This window comes from Stegostoma tigrinum, chromosome 20, assembly GCF_030684315.1.
Source record: "Stegostoma tigrinum isolate sSteTig4 chromosome 20, sSteTig4.hap1, whole genome shotgun sequence".
NCBI classification, from domain to species: domain Eukaryota; kingdom Metazoa; phylum Chordata; class Chondrichthyes; order Orectolobiformes; family Stegostomatidae; genus Stegostoma; species Stegostoma tigrinum.
This window is the reverse complement of record NC_081373.1, coordinates 37127575-37142210: the sequence shown is the minus strand read 5'-3', so window position 1 is coordinate 37142210 and position 14636 is coordinate 37127575. Positions and strand designations below refer to the sequence as shown.

Genomic DNA, 14636 nt, shown 5'->3' with positions numbered 1-14636 from the left:
CTCCTCAGAAACTGAAGTACACTGTGGCTGCAAGAAGCAAGACCTGGGCAACATTCAGACTTTGAATGATAAGTAAAAGGTAATATGCACACGACACATATGTCACATAGTGATTATCTCGAACAGGAGACAACCTGCTCATCTCCCCTTGACATTCACCATTGCTGAAATGCCCACAATGAGAACCAAATGAGTTACCATTTACCAAAAACTTAACTGGACTAAACAAATAAATATTGTGTCTGCAAGACCATATTAGAGGTTAAGAATTCTGTCCTGTATAACTTACCTCCTGGTTCTCTAAAGTCCATCCATTATTTACTGAGGCACAAATTAGGAGTATGATAGAAGGTGCTCCAGTTGCTTGGATGAATGCAGTTTCACTGATACTCATGAACCTCAGTATCACCCAAACAAATAGTTGGCTAGATTGGGATCCCATCCCCTAAACGTCCAAAATATTCATTCTCCCTCTCACCATGCACAGTGGGTGTAGTGCTACATTCTGCAAGTTGCACATCAGCCACTTGCCAAAGCTATTTCCTTAAAACTTTCCAAGATCGCAAACTCTACTGCCCAAATGAACAAAGGCAGAAGAACCATAGGAACACAACAAATTGAAAGTTCCCTCCAAGTCAAACAATATCCTGACTTGTGACTTGACATACTTCCAGTGTCACAGGATCAAAGTCCATCCTAACAGTAACATAGGTGTACCCATAGAAACATGGCTTGCAATGGTTGAAGAAGGCTATTCACCATCACCTTTTTAAGGGCATCCAGGAATGGGCAACAAATTCTGGCTTTGCTATTGACCACTAATTTTGGTGCCATCTGCAAAATTACTAACTATTATTAACTTCCTATGTTCATATCCAAATCATTTATATAAATGACAAAAAGCAGTCGATCCAGCACTGATTCTTATGGCATACCATAAGTCACAGGCCTCCTGTCTGAAAAACAAACCCCCACCACCAGCTCTGTCTCTTAACTTCAAGCCAATGTAGAGAAGATGATTATCTCTGAGTACAATAGGACCTTGATCCAATGTGCTGTGGAGTGGCTGATGGAGTTTAATTTAGATAAATGTGAGGTGCTGCATTTTGGTAAGGCAAATCAGGACAGGACTTGTATAGTAGGGCCCTGAGTAATGTTCCCAAAAAAGGAGACCTGGGAGTGCAGGTGCATGGTTCCTTGAAAATCAAATCGAAGGTAGACAGGATGATGTTGAAGGCATTAGGCATGCTTGCTTTTTCTTTGGTCATAATGTTAAATATAGGAATTAAGATCTCATGTTGCAGCTGTGCAGGGCATTGGTGAAGCCACTTTGGGACACTACATACAATTCTGGTTACCCTTCAATAGGACGGATGTTGTTAAAATTGAGAGGATGCAGAAAAGATTTACAAGAATGTTGCCAGGACTGAAGGGTTTAAGTTATAGGAAGAGGCTGAATAGACTGGGGCCTTTTTTCCTGGAGCTTCAGAGGCTGAGGGGTGACCTTATAGAGGTTTATAAAATCATGAAGGGCATTGATAGGGAGAACAGCCAACTTCTTTTTCCTCGGGTGAGGGAGTCCAAAGCTAGACGGCATGGTTTAAGGTGAGAGGGGAAAGATTTATAGAAGACCTCAATGGTAACTTTTTCATGCAGAGGGTGGTATGTGTATGGAATGTGGAAGTGTGGAGGCAGATACAATAACAAAATTTAAAAGTCATCTGAATGGGTATGTGAATAGGAAAGATTTAGAGGGATATGGGCCAAATGTTGGCAAATCGTACTAGGTCAGATTGGGTGTCTGGTTGGCAAGGATGAGTCTGACCAAAGGGTACGTTTCCACGCTGTGTGACTCAATGATTCCGTGACATACACATTACATGAATAAAAAAAGAAAGGGGTGACACAGTGGCTCAGTGGTTAGCACTGCTGCCTCACAGCTCTGGGGCCTGCATTCATTTCCACCCTCAGGCGACTGTCTGTGTGGAGTTTGCACATTCGCCCCATGTCTGTGTGGATTTGTTCCAGTTTCCTCTCACAGTTTGCAGATGTGCAGGTTAGGTGGATTAGCCATGCTAAATTGCCCATAGTCTCCAAGAATATACAGATTAGGTTGGGCAGCTGTGGAAAATGCAGGGATAAAAGCTATTGGGCGTGGGATGCTCTTTAGCAAACTAGTGTGGACTTCATGGGCTGAATGGTCTGCTTCCACACTGTAGAGATTCTTTTCTAAAAAGGGCTTTCGCATCAAATACCTCTTTCTGTTCTATATATTCTATGATTTTCCATTGTATATTTTATGTCTTCATATCATGTTTGTAAAAATGATGCATTCTTTACTTTAACGAATTTATACAATAATGCAGAGCTACTTCAATATTGTTAAACCTAGGTGAATGGTCATGTCCACTGCAGTATTTTTTACTCTTGTAGAATATGGGCATTTGTTGCCCTTCTTGAAATGCCCTAGAACTGAGTGGCTTGTTTGGCCATTGCAGAGGGCAGTTATGAGTGAACTATATTGCTGTGAGCGTGGACTTGAATGTGGACTAGAGCAGGTAAAGATGGCAGATTTTCATCCCTTAATGGCATTTGTAAAGCAGACGGATTTTTTTTAACAACAGTCACTAGTAGTTGTCATGGTCACCATTACTGAGACTAGTTTTATATTGCAGATTGAATTTAATTTCCACCGGTTGCCATGCCAGGATTTGAACCCAGGTCTGTAGGGCATTTGTCTAGTCCTCTGGAATATTGCTCTAGTAACAGCATCATATGCTGTGTCCTTCTAAAGGTGAAGCATTAAAAGCAAAATGCAACATAAAATCAAGAATTAGTGACAGAGTTAATTTAAAATTAAGTTTGAAAAATGTTGTAAGTGGAAAGGAAGAGTGATTGAGTATACATAAATCTACTTTTATAATCCTCAAATAAAAATTGAATTATGTCAATTTTTTTATTGGTGTTTCTGAAGAGGAGTCGGGCATATCCTGTGGTCTGTCATGTTTAAAGGCACTTAAAACGTGATCATTCAGGAAGGTCACCGGAATTATATCTTTCTCTGCATGTCAACATCATTATTGTTTGAAGATAAACAGCGACAGTCAAAGATTATCCTCATGGTGTACTCTGCTGACATGGAGAAATTTTACACTATTATGAAGTGGATGCATCAGTCAGACCTCAATTGATCCTAGTGTTAACTAATTCCTGTAAATGGAATCCTCCCAAATGCTGTGAGAGTCCACTGTTATAAATATAATTGAAGAACTTTTTTTCCAATATGAGGCTGTTCCAGAGCAGGCAATGCTTTTATATGGACCTGGCAAATAAAGGGCATTCCTGTTATTTCTTACAGTTTGAATCGCAATATATATTATGCCACAGTACTATCAGCTTCTTTTTATCTACAGATAGGAATCACTTTTACTGCTGATGTTTCTAATGACTTGCTTAGATTTCAAAAAAAAATGCATTTTAAGGAGTGCATCAGCATAAAACTACGGAGGAATTATTACATATTCACCAAAAGAAGCATTAAGAAAATTGTTCGTGACTGGGAGGTGTTGTCGTTTGTAGGAGCACCTACGCTCGGTTCGTGACAAGCGACAACACGTCCCAGTCGCGAACCACTTCAACTTCCCCTCCCACTCCCTGGATGACATGTCCATCCTGGGCCTGCTCCAGTGCCACAACGATACCACCCGAAGACTGCAGGAACAGCACCTCCTATTCTGCTGGGAACCCTGCTGCCCTAGGTTTAACAATATTGAAGTAGCTCTGCATTATTGTATAAATTCATTAAAGTAAACAATGCATCATTTTTACAAACATGATATGAAGACATAAAAGATACAATGGAAAATCATAGAATATATAGAACAGAAAGAGGTATTTGATGCGAAAGCTCTTTTTAGAAAAGAATCTCTATAGTGTGGAAGCAGACCATTCAGCCCATCAAGTCCACACTAGTTTGCTAAAGAGCATCCCACGCCCAATGGTCTCAATGTGGACTTCACAAGCTTCAAAATCTCTCCACCCCCCAATCTCATCCCAAGACCAACCCATCTCGTCCCCGCCTCCTTGACCTGTCAATCTTTGCTCCCACCTATCCGCTCCTCCCACCTCACTGACCAACACCCATCCCAACTCCCTACCTACAGTCACCTTTACTGGCTTCATCCCTACCTCCTTGACCTGTCCATCTTCTCTCCACCTGTCTGCTCCTCTGTCCACCTTCTATCATCATGTCTCCCTGTCTCTATTTATTTGAGAGCCCCCCTTCCCCTCCCCCATTTCTGAAGAAGGGCCCAGACACAAAACATCAGCTTTCCTGCTCCTCTTATGCTGTCTGGCCTGCTGTGTTCATCCAGCTCTACACCTTGTTACTCCAGCATTGGCAGTTCCTTCTACCTCTAAGAGATTTAGTTAGCCTTGCAAGAGACATTAACTGCTTTAAAAATAATAATTTTCAAAAATAAGAACAAAACATAGCTTGCAAAACCAAGTGGGAGCCCAGTGTAATGGAGGCATGAGAAAAAATATTTCTGTGAAACATCACACTTGGTACAAGTTATGTAAATGTTTTGCACCAAACAGACAGACTAGCACAGTATCCATTCCCCTGTTTAAATTTGGCAAAGTGGAAGCGATAGTGTAGGAGACAGGTTTGAAAAGGTTACATGAATTGATTCTACAGGGCAACCATTTCAGAACATTTGTTCTGCCCAGAGGTTACAGTTAGATTGATGTAATACCCACAGAAATTGTGAATACATTTGAAGAGAAACCCATTCATTCCAGAAATCTGACAAGGTAAGACAATCCTGTAGTATCATCGTGTACCCGATGGATAGCCCAAGATTAATTTCCACAAAAGATGTGTCAACTTAATCTGCATTTCTAGCTCATCACTACCAAGAATACTCAGCTTTTCCATAGTATTTCATAGATGTCTGTACATAAACAAGGTACATAGTTCAGCTGCTCCAAATAGTTATCAACATGGCGTCATTCAAGGATATATAATGATATAACCAGATCAATGCTACATGGAACAGCAGGTTAATTTCATATTTTATTCTGACATTAGCTTGGCGGGGAAATTGCAGGTGGCAGCATTCCCATGTGTTTGCTTTTCTTTCCCTTCTATGTGGTACAGTCTGCAGGTTACAAAGTGCTTTTGTGGGTGTTTTGCCAATTTGCTGCAGTGCATTTGGCAAATAGTATACAGTGCTGCCCCTGTTCGGGTGGAGGGGTGTTGAACATTTAAGTGTGATACCTTGTCATGTTTGAATGCAGGTTTCGGATTCAGTGGTTGGACCCTAGACGTTGATTGGATTGTTCCGTGTGTGTGTGTGTGCATGTGTGCGTGTGCGTGTGCGTGTGCGTGTGCGTGCGCGTGCGCGTGTGTGTGCACGCGCGCGTTTATAGAGCACTTCAGTGGTTTGCAATTCCTTCTGCAGGAATGGCTGCCCATGAATCTCTACCACGCTTACCTCCCATTGTTAGAAGGACTGGAAAGATTTACCACTGAAAATCAATTTGATTGCTATGACATGAATGCACGTTCTATGGTCAATAAGAAATTCTGGCTGAGAGGCAGGGACACTACCCAATGTGGCACAACACCTGCCTATTTCATCTAAGTACACAAAAATAATTAGCAAGTGGGAGATTAAATTTGTTACCTGTGAAACTAAGACATGTCTATCATGCCCCACCGAACTCATTTCCACCTATCTGGACTCCATTTTCTCCCCTTCGGTCCAGGAACTCCCCACCTACGTCTGTGACACCACCCACGCCCTCCACCTCCTCCAGGACTTCCAATTCCCTGGCCCCCAACACCTCATAAACACTATGGACGTCCAGTCCCTATACACCTGCATTCCGCATGCAGATGGCCTCAAGGCCCTCCGCTTCTTCCTGTCCTGCAGGCCCGACCAGTCCCCCTCCACCGACACTCTCATCCGCCTAGCTGAACTTGTCCTCACCCTCAACAACTTCTTTTGACTCCTCCCACTTCATACAGACTAAGGGGGTGGCCATGGGCACCCGCATGGGCCCCAGCTATGCCTGCCTCTTTGTAGGTTACGTGGAACAGTCCCTCTTCTGCACCTACACAGGCTCCAAACCCCACCTCTTCCTCCGGTACATTGATGACTGTATCGGCGCCGCCTCTTGCTCCCCAGAGGAGCTCGAACAGTTCATCCACTTCACCAACACCTTCCACCCCAACCTTCAGTTCACCTGGGCCATCTCCAGCACATCCCTCACCTTCCTGGACCTCTCAGTCTCCATCTCAGGCAACCAGCTTGTAACTGATGTCCATTACAAGCCCACCGACTCCCACAGCTACCTAGAATACACCTCCTCCCACCCACCCTCCTGCAAACATTCCATCCCCTATTCCCAATTCCTCCGCCTCCGCCGCATCTGCTCCCACGATAAGACATTCCACTCCTGCACATCCCAGATGTCCAAGTTCTTCAAGGACCGCAAATTTCCCCCCACAGTGATCGAGAACGCCCTTGACCGTGTCTCCCGTATTTCCCGCAACACATCCCTCACACCCCGCCCCCGCCAAAACCGCCCTAAGAGGATCCCCCTCGTTCTCACACACCACCCTACCAACCTCCAGATACAACGCATCATCCTCCGACACTTTCGCCATTTACAATCCGACCCCACCACCCAAGACATTTTTCCATCCCCACCCCTGTCTGCTTTCCGGAGAGACCACTCTCTCCGTGACTCCCTTGTTCGCTCCACACTGTCCTCCAACCCCACCACACCCGGCACCTTCCCCTGCAACCACAGGAAATGCTACACTTGCCCCCACACCTCCTCCCTCACCCCTATCCCAGGCTCCAAGATGACATTCCACATTAAGCAGAGGTTCACCTGCACATCTGCCAATGTGGTATACTGCATCCATTGTACCCGGTGCGGCATCCTCTACATTGGGAAAACCAAGCGGAGGTTTGGGGACCGCTTTGCAGAACACCTCCGCTCAGTTCGCAACAAACAACTGCACCTCCCAGTCGCAAACCATTTCCACTCCCCCTCCCATTCTTTAGATGACATGTCCATCATGGGCCTCCTGCACTGCCACAATGATGCCACCCGAAGGTTGCAGGAACAGCAACTCATATTCCGCTTGGGAACCCTGCAGCCTAATGGTATCAATGGGGACTTCACCAGTTTCAAAATCTCCCCTTCCCCTACTGCATCCCTAAACCAGCCCAGCTCGTCCCCTCCCCCCACCGCACCACACAACCAGCCCAGCTCTTCCCCTCCACCCACTGCATCCCAAAACCAGTCCAACCTGTCTCTGCCTCCCTAACTGGTTCTTCCTCTCACCCATCCCTTCCTCCCACCCCAAGCCGCACCCCCATCTACCTACTAACCTCATCCCACCTCCATGACCTGTCCGTCTTCCCTGGACTGACCTATCCCCTCCCTACCTCTCCCCCTATACTCTCTCCACCTTTCTTCTTTACTCTCCATCTTCGGTCCGCCTCCCCCTCTCTCCCTATTTATTCCAGTTCCCTCTCCCCATCCCCCTCTCTGATGAAGGGTCTAGGCCCGAAACGTCAGCTTTTGTGCTCCTGAGATGCTGCTTGGTCTGCTGTGTTCATCCAGCCTCACATTTTATTATCTTGGAATTCTCCAGCATCTGCAGTTCCCATTATCTCTCATGTCTATCAATGTGCTTTTTAGCTAAGGGATATGAACAGGTGAAAATAACATTTTATTCAAGTCTAATTAATTGAGCAACTTTGTTATTGGCTGACTCAAAGCATTTTTTAAATAAATATGTCAAAACCACCTGAATGTTTTACCTCTAAAAACATTAATATATTTTTACCACGTACACATATTCCATTTGGGCACAGAGATAACAAGGTATAGAGCTAGATGGACGCAGCAGGCCAAGCAGCATCAGATGAGCAGGAAAGCTGATGTTTCAGGCCTAGACTCTTCTTCAGAAATAAATTTCAAAAATAAATTTCTGAAGAAGGGTCTAGGCCCAAAACGTCAGCTTTCCTGCTCCTCTGATGCTGCTTGGCCTGTTGTGTTCATTCAGTTCTACACCTTGTTATCTCAGATTCTCCAGCACCCGCAGTTCTTACTATCTCTGAAACAATTCCATTTGGGCACTCTAAGTTTACAACATTCAATATAAGCAAGGTTGGCATTTGTTGAAATGGCACATACTTACAATTTTATTTTGGATCTGATCACCTCAGACCTAACAGCCAGGCTACAGGTGGAGCTGCAAAATGAGATAGATGCACACCACTTACAAAAAGGACCAAGTGATGAGATTAGTGAGGCTCCAATACTGGGAATACTCAGCAGGTCAGTTTGCATCTTTGAAGACAAACAGAGTTAACCTCCCAAGTTAACTTTTTTCATCAGAACTGTAGAAAGTTGATAGAGTAAGAAATGTCATGCCAGTGGTAGCGGGTTGAGGGCAGGAGGAACAAAAGAGAAGATCTGGTATACAATGAAGACAGCTATAAGGATCTAAGGGTCTAAAAGTGTCAATGCTGTGGAATGCCTTAAGTATAGGTGTAATTAATAAATGCTCGATGAAAAAAGAGCTCAGGATCTTGAAGGAAGATGACTAATCATCTGAAATATCCTTATAGTCTCTGTAACAATGTCTACCATAAATTAATGTAACTTGTAAATATTTGCTGCTGTGCAATAAACTATACTTAAGGCAACAGCCTCTACTACCAAGTGATTTTCCTCTACTATACTAGACTAAGGAGAACCATACTCTACCCTGGAATAGAATAGTGATAGCAAATCTACCTTATAGTGAGCAATGATAGAGAGTTCATACAACATGTAGGGATTGTTCATGCATATGGTAGATGCTTCATACAATACGGGCATTGTTTGAAGTCTGAAGATTTCTTTAAGCTTTGACAATTCTGCTCATTCAGACAATCAGCAGCATGAAATGCTGAACATTGAAAATGCCGAAAGAAGATAGCATCACAGAACGTTTCAACAAGGGCACAGCCTACAGTTAATGGATAAAGCATTTCAGAGCTGTAAAGAGGTATGCTGCAACAGGAGAGTGTTCAGAACTCCCTGGAGCTGGAGTATTAGTTACAGATTACAGTTATGAGGCAGACACAGATTGCTTTGAGTACCATGGTCTGTAGGAGTGGTCTCAAGTCAGGGTTCAGCCACAGAGCAAACTGAAGTTAGAGGCTTGATGAGTAAAAGTAAAAACCCTGCTGGGAAAGGAAAAATCTTTTATTTCTTTGGGAAAAAAGTGCAGATATACAAATTGGGAAAACAAAAAGCAAGAGAACTATTGCAGCCCAGATTGCCATCAAAGCAAGTGAGCAGCAGTAAGGGAATTAAGGGCTTCAAAAAGCAATGTGAAATGAGGTCAGAGATGAGCGAATGTCACAAAGCCAGAGCAAAAGCATTAAATGTGGCATTTTAGGAGTCTAAACAGAGAAGGTCTAACAGAAGAAGAATTTAGGGAAACTACTGATCCTGCAGAAAAGGTAGGTGATCTTTTATCAAAGTTGGGGTAAAGGCAAGAAGCAGTTCTTCAAACTACAGACTGCAGGTTCATCTAAGAAAGTCTGTTAAAGTAACAGAATTCACAATCTAAAGCTGTAAATAGTGGGACTCATTTACTGAAACCCTGATTAGTGGGGGAATCATTTATTAAGGCCAAAGGTAGTGAGGTTCTTTCAGTAAAGCTGTTTAGGAAGCAGGAGTCATTTATTAAGACCTTGATTGCTGGAATTTATCCGGAAAAATCACAATAAAGGTGGTAATCCCCCATTTTTATCAAACAAAAATGTGAAAAGCCTCCACTATAGCAGTACACAGTAGCAGCATTGACACATAGCAGCAAAATTACATGCATTTTAAGTGAGAAACTGTAATAACTATATCAGCAAGAAATGACATCTGCAGTTATATCGCTATGAAGATTTAATTTCAGAGGTGGCCAAATAGAACACAGAATTTTCCATCTTGGAGGAAACAATTCTTATGATGCAGAACTGTTTCCAAATTTGATCCTAAATCCGAAGCTGAACAAGTTAATTCATAGCTGAATACAATTAGAAACATCATTGATGAGGTTTACAGCTTGCTGATGGATAAAAGAAGCAATGAATACTTTTGAAGGAGTATCAAAATCCTATGACAATTACTTTATCCTCAGGATAAGTAAAAGTCTTGAAGAAGCAAGATTTATCAGAAGAGTTTGGCTTCCAAGGGAATCTATTGATCATTCCATTAGTGACTCTGCAGATTGGTGGCAAAATCTGACGGAAGTGATTTTAACGCAGAATTTAGAAACTGGGTTGTTTTTGGAATTGCCTGATGTGCCTTCATCAGATTTGACTTCAGAGAAAGCTATTCAAATGGTGAATGATGCAAAAATCTGGGAGCTATATAAATCAAATATAAGAGAAGATCAAGCTTATCATAGGAGATGACAGTTCTTATGTGCAGAACCACAAAAGATACATGTGAGAAACAAGGGAAACAGGTGTATCAGATGTGGTGTGAGTTAGGCACGGACAGTGGATCTTTGAGTAACCTCAGGTTAATGATGGAAGGACTAGAGAGGACAGCCAGGGCTATATTAAAACAGTCAAGTCCACCGATAACAAAGGCACCAATGTGGGTTTCAGCAGCAGATGAGCTGAGGAAGTAGAGAGTCAGGCGATATTACAGAGATGGAAATAGACAATCTTATGGATGGCGTGAATATGGAACAGGAAGCTCATCCTAGGGTCAAATAGAACACAAATTGTGACAGTCTCAGAGAGTTACCATACAGTAGACAGCAAGGGAACAGAGTTTGGGATTGGGTACAGTAAACAATGGCTTCATTCTTGCAGACTTTAATTAGAGGAAAAGTCTACTCATCCAGCACTGGATGCTGAAGGAGAAGTCTGAAAGTTTTGAGGCCGTGAAGGTGTAAAAAGAGAGATGGATGGAACATTGAGCTGGATATTATTAGCATTTATGTGGATCAGGAACTGATTCTCTGCTTTTAGATAAAATCAGGAGTAGCAGCTGAAAAATAGATGAGAGTCAAGGATAGATCTTGGGGGACACCAACTGCAATTAGTAGCAACAGGTAGAGAAAGAATTGCATATAAATTATCTGGTTGCAAGGAGACAGATAAAAGTGGAAGCAAGCAAGTACAATCCCAACCATCCCAAAGATGCTGAAGTGGTTTTGGAACAGAATTTGTGTCTCAAAGAGGAAAAAAAAACTTTTCATTGCTTTGAGAAAAAAGCAGGAAGAGAGGGTTAATTGGCTGGCTGCTTCAAGGAGCTGATATAGACACCATGGGCCAAATGGTCTCATTTCTGTGCTGTATGATTCTATAATTTATTTTATAGTGAATGCCAAAGACATCTGCTGCCCTAGTTCTATGAGGCTTTTATCTGGACCTCCTAAGCTGTATCGAAATTGTATGGCAGCACTCCAGCAATGGGCTCGTACTGTTGTTGTGTCAGAGATCATAGAATCCCTACAGTGACCCAATCCCCTACAACACACCTAATCTACACATCGCTGAACAGTGTGGGCAATTTAGCATGGCCAATCCACATAGCCTGCACATCTTTGGACTGTGGGAGGAAACCGGAGCATCCGGAGGAAACCCGCATAGGCACAGGAAGAACGTGCACACTGTCACCCGAGGGTGGAATTGAACCTGGGTCCCTGGCACTGTGAGGCATCAGTGCTAACCACTGAGCCATCGTGCTGCCCAAATGGTCTCAGAATACATTGGACGTGGGGTTCAGAGATCCTTTGGGGTGGGGAAGGGCATATACATTTTTTGGGGAATATTCACAGATATTTGAGACTGTTAACTGCAGAGAAGATGATGTAGATTGTATGCAAATATTTTGGAATTTGTGTGCCTGCCTAGAAGTCTCAAAATGTACAATTACCTTTAGCTAGAAACTGAACTGTACCAGCCATATGTATGTACTTACAAGAACAGATCAGAAGGTGGGCATTCTGTGGCAAATAAATCACCTCCTGAATTTTAAAAATCTGCCCATCATCTACAAGACACAAATCAGAAATGTGTCAGAACCCACACCTGCCATCTCCTCTTGCTTGGATGAGTGCAGTGCCTGCAACACTCAAGAAGCTTGACACCATCCAGGACAAAGCAGCCTGCTTGATTGTCAACAATTTAACATCTTTACACTCTCTGCAGCTGACACACTGGAACAGCAGTGAGTATCATCTATAAAATCATAGCAACAACTTATGAAGGTTCCTTGACAACGATTTCCAAACCCCTGATCTCTACTACATGGAAGAACAAGGGCAGCAGCTACATGGGAACACCACCATTCTGAGTTGCATGCATCACAGTCAGGGGTAAAAGCTCTTCTGATTACCCTCTTTACTCATTAAACTTTGTCATTCCTAGTAAACACATTCAATCAAATCAATTTCCCAGTTCAGAGCATTTTTAGTATTGAAAGTCCTCAATTCTTAATTTCACTTAGGGTATGTAGGATGAACATGATGGTGAAGTTTAATTTGGATGTTATACAGCATCTACAAAATTTAGTAAAAAGTGAAAAGCTTATATGGCACTTTCTAGAAAGTCTTACTCCATTAATTTTAGATTAACAGTGATTTAGTTTAAAAGTGCTCTGGTACTTCAGTCCTTAAAAACATTATGTGACTCTACTAATTGGGAAAATCTTAGGCTAAGTCTAATGCTGACTCAACCAATCTTTGCAGCTTTGTTGTCTTCAGTGTTCCTTGAGAGGAAAGAAAATGAGTCAAGGTACCTGCTCTTGACTCAAATCTAATAACCTTTCTTGGAAACTGCATTCCCTAGAAATTTTTCATTAGTTTGTTGGATGTCAGCTTTGCTGGTGAGATGAGCATTTAGTGCTCATTCCTATCTGCCTTTAAGAAGATGGTAATAGATTTCCTTGTTGAATTGATGCAATCCATGTGGTGTAGATATACCAATGATTCTTTCAGGGAGGTAGCTCCAGAATTTCAAACATTGAAGAAGCAACAGTGATCAATTTCCAAATCAGAGCCCTCATCCTTCTAATTTATAAAGATGTTATTGAAAGAGACTTGGAAAATTGTTGTAGATTTTGTTAATTGGGCCCAATGCCAGCACTGTATGGTGCCAGTGGTAAAAAGAATAAATTAATGTTTAAGTTAATGAATAATATGTCAATTAAATGAGGTGTTTGATCCTGAATGCTTCTGAGTGTCTTGAATGTTGTCAAAGTTCTGTGTGAACTTTGTGTCTACAAGAATTGCCAATAATGCACAGAAAGATAAATCTATATCAGGTCGTTTGATGAGAATACAGCCAACTAGGTTTTTCCTCATGTTGGTTCTCTCTCTATCTGCCTCAAGCCCAGCACTTCAGGAGTCAACCAATTTGGTCAACAGCACCACTACAAACTACTCTTACTGATAGACATCAAAGAGGTCCACCCAGAGCACATTCTGAGCCTATACTGCTTCAATCATTCTTTCTAGTGGTGTCAATATTCAAAATGGAAAAAAATATGATTAACTAAGTTAAAGAGGGTGGTACGTGATAATCAGTAAAAGGCTTCTTTGCATATGTCTGACCTCATGCCACGAGACTTCATAGCATCCAGCATCAATGTCAAACACTCCGAGGGTAACTCCTTCCCAACAATGTACTACAGTGCTGTCACCTGTGGGGCCAGGGTGAGGGGGAGTGGTGGTGTTCTACTAATGGAACTGAATATACCCAGGAGTAGAGATGGAGGAATCTGGCACATTGGTTAAAGGGTATGATTCTGTAAGTAACATTGCGTTAGGCTATTGTTCACTATTGAGAATTGCTCTCCCAATTTTGGCAGAGGTATCCAAGGAGGAATTTGCACATTTGCCTGGGCTAGTTATTCCTTTGTTATGACTGGTGCCTCCTTGCTGCTATTTGATCCATCAGTTTTGTCATCCTTCTTGAGTTTTCTGAAGTGGATTGAGACAGCTGAGTGGTTCGCTCTGGCATTTGAGAGGGCAACTGACGTTAAACATAGGTCAGATGCAGAGGGATGTTAGACAGGCAGATAAGATTTATAACAATCCATTAGTTCCATTAGTTTCACAGTCACTATTACAAATGCTAATTTTTTATTCTAGGATGCCTTTTCATTTAATTCACACAATATAAATTCCTGCAGTTGCCACTGTGGAATTTGAATTGATAGAGTCACCTAGGTTTTGACTTACTACTGCATTAATATGAGGTTAGGAGAATTTTCACTGACACTTTGCCAGCCTTGGGCACACTCTGGTGTCACTTCACTGCACTGAAGCTGCTGGTTCTGCAAGGTCTTTTCTCCATTTCTCCATCAGAGAAAATAGCCACGCACTTCAGAGACAACCTGAATAACAAACTGAATATTGCCAATTTACGCATGCTAATTATTAGGGGACATTTGGCTTCTGAAATTTCCCAAAATTATAACATATTAATATTTGATTTAAATACTCTGCAGCTCTTGATTGACTGTACTGGATTTCTGTATAATATACTGTGATAAGAACCAATGATGGAACTGGTGATTTAAGCATCATAGAATTTTCT

The 14636-nt window shown here is 42.3% G+C and overlaps 1 protein-coding gene across 11 annotated transcripts in view; it reads right to left on the bottom strand.

Annotated features, from left to right (window-relative positions):
- Positions 1-14636, bottom strand: part of jakmip3 (Janus kinase and microtubule interacting protein 3) — a 351944-nt gene that overhangs the window by 246429 nt on the left and 90879 nt on the right. The gene's annotated exons all lie outside the window — the stretch shown is intronic.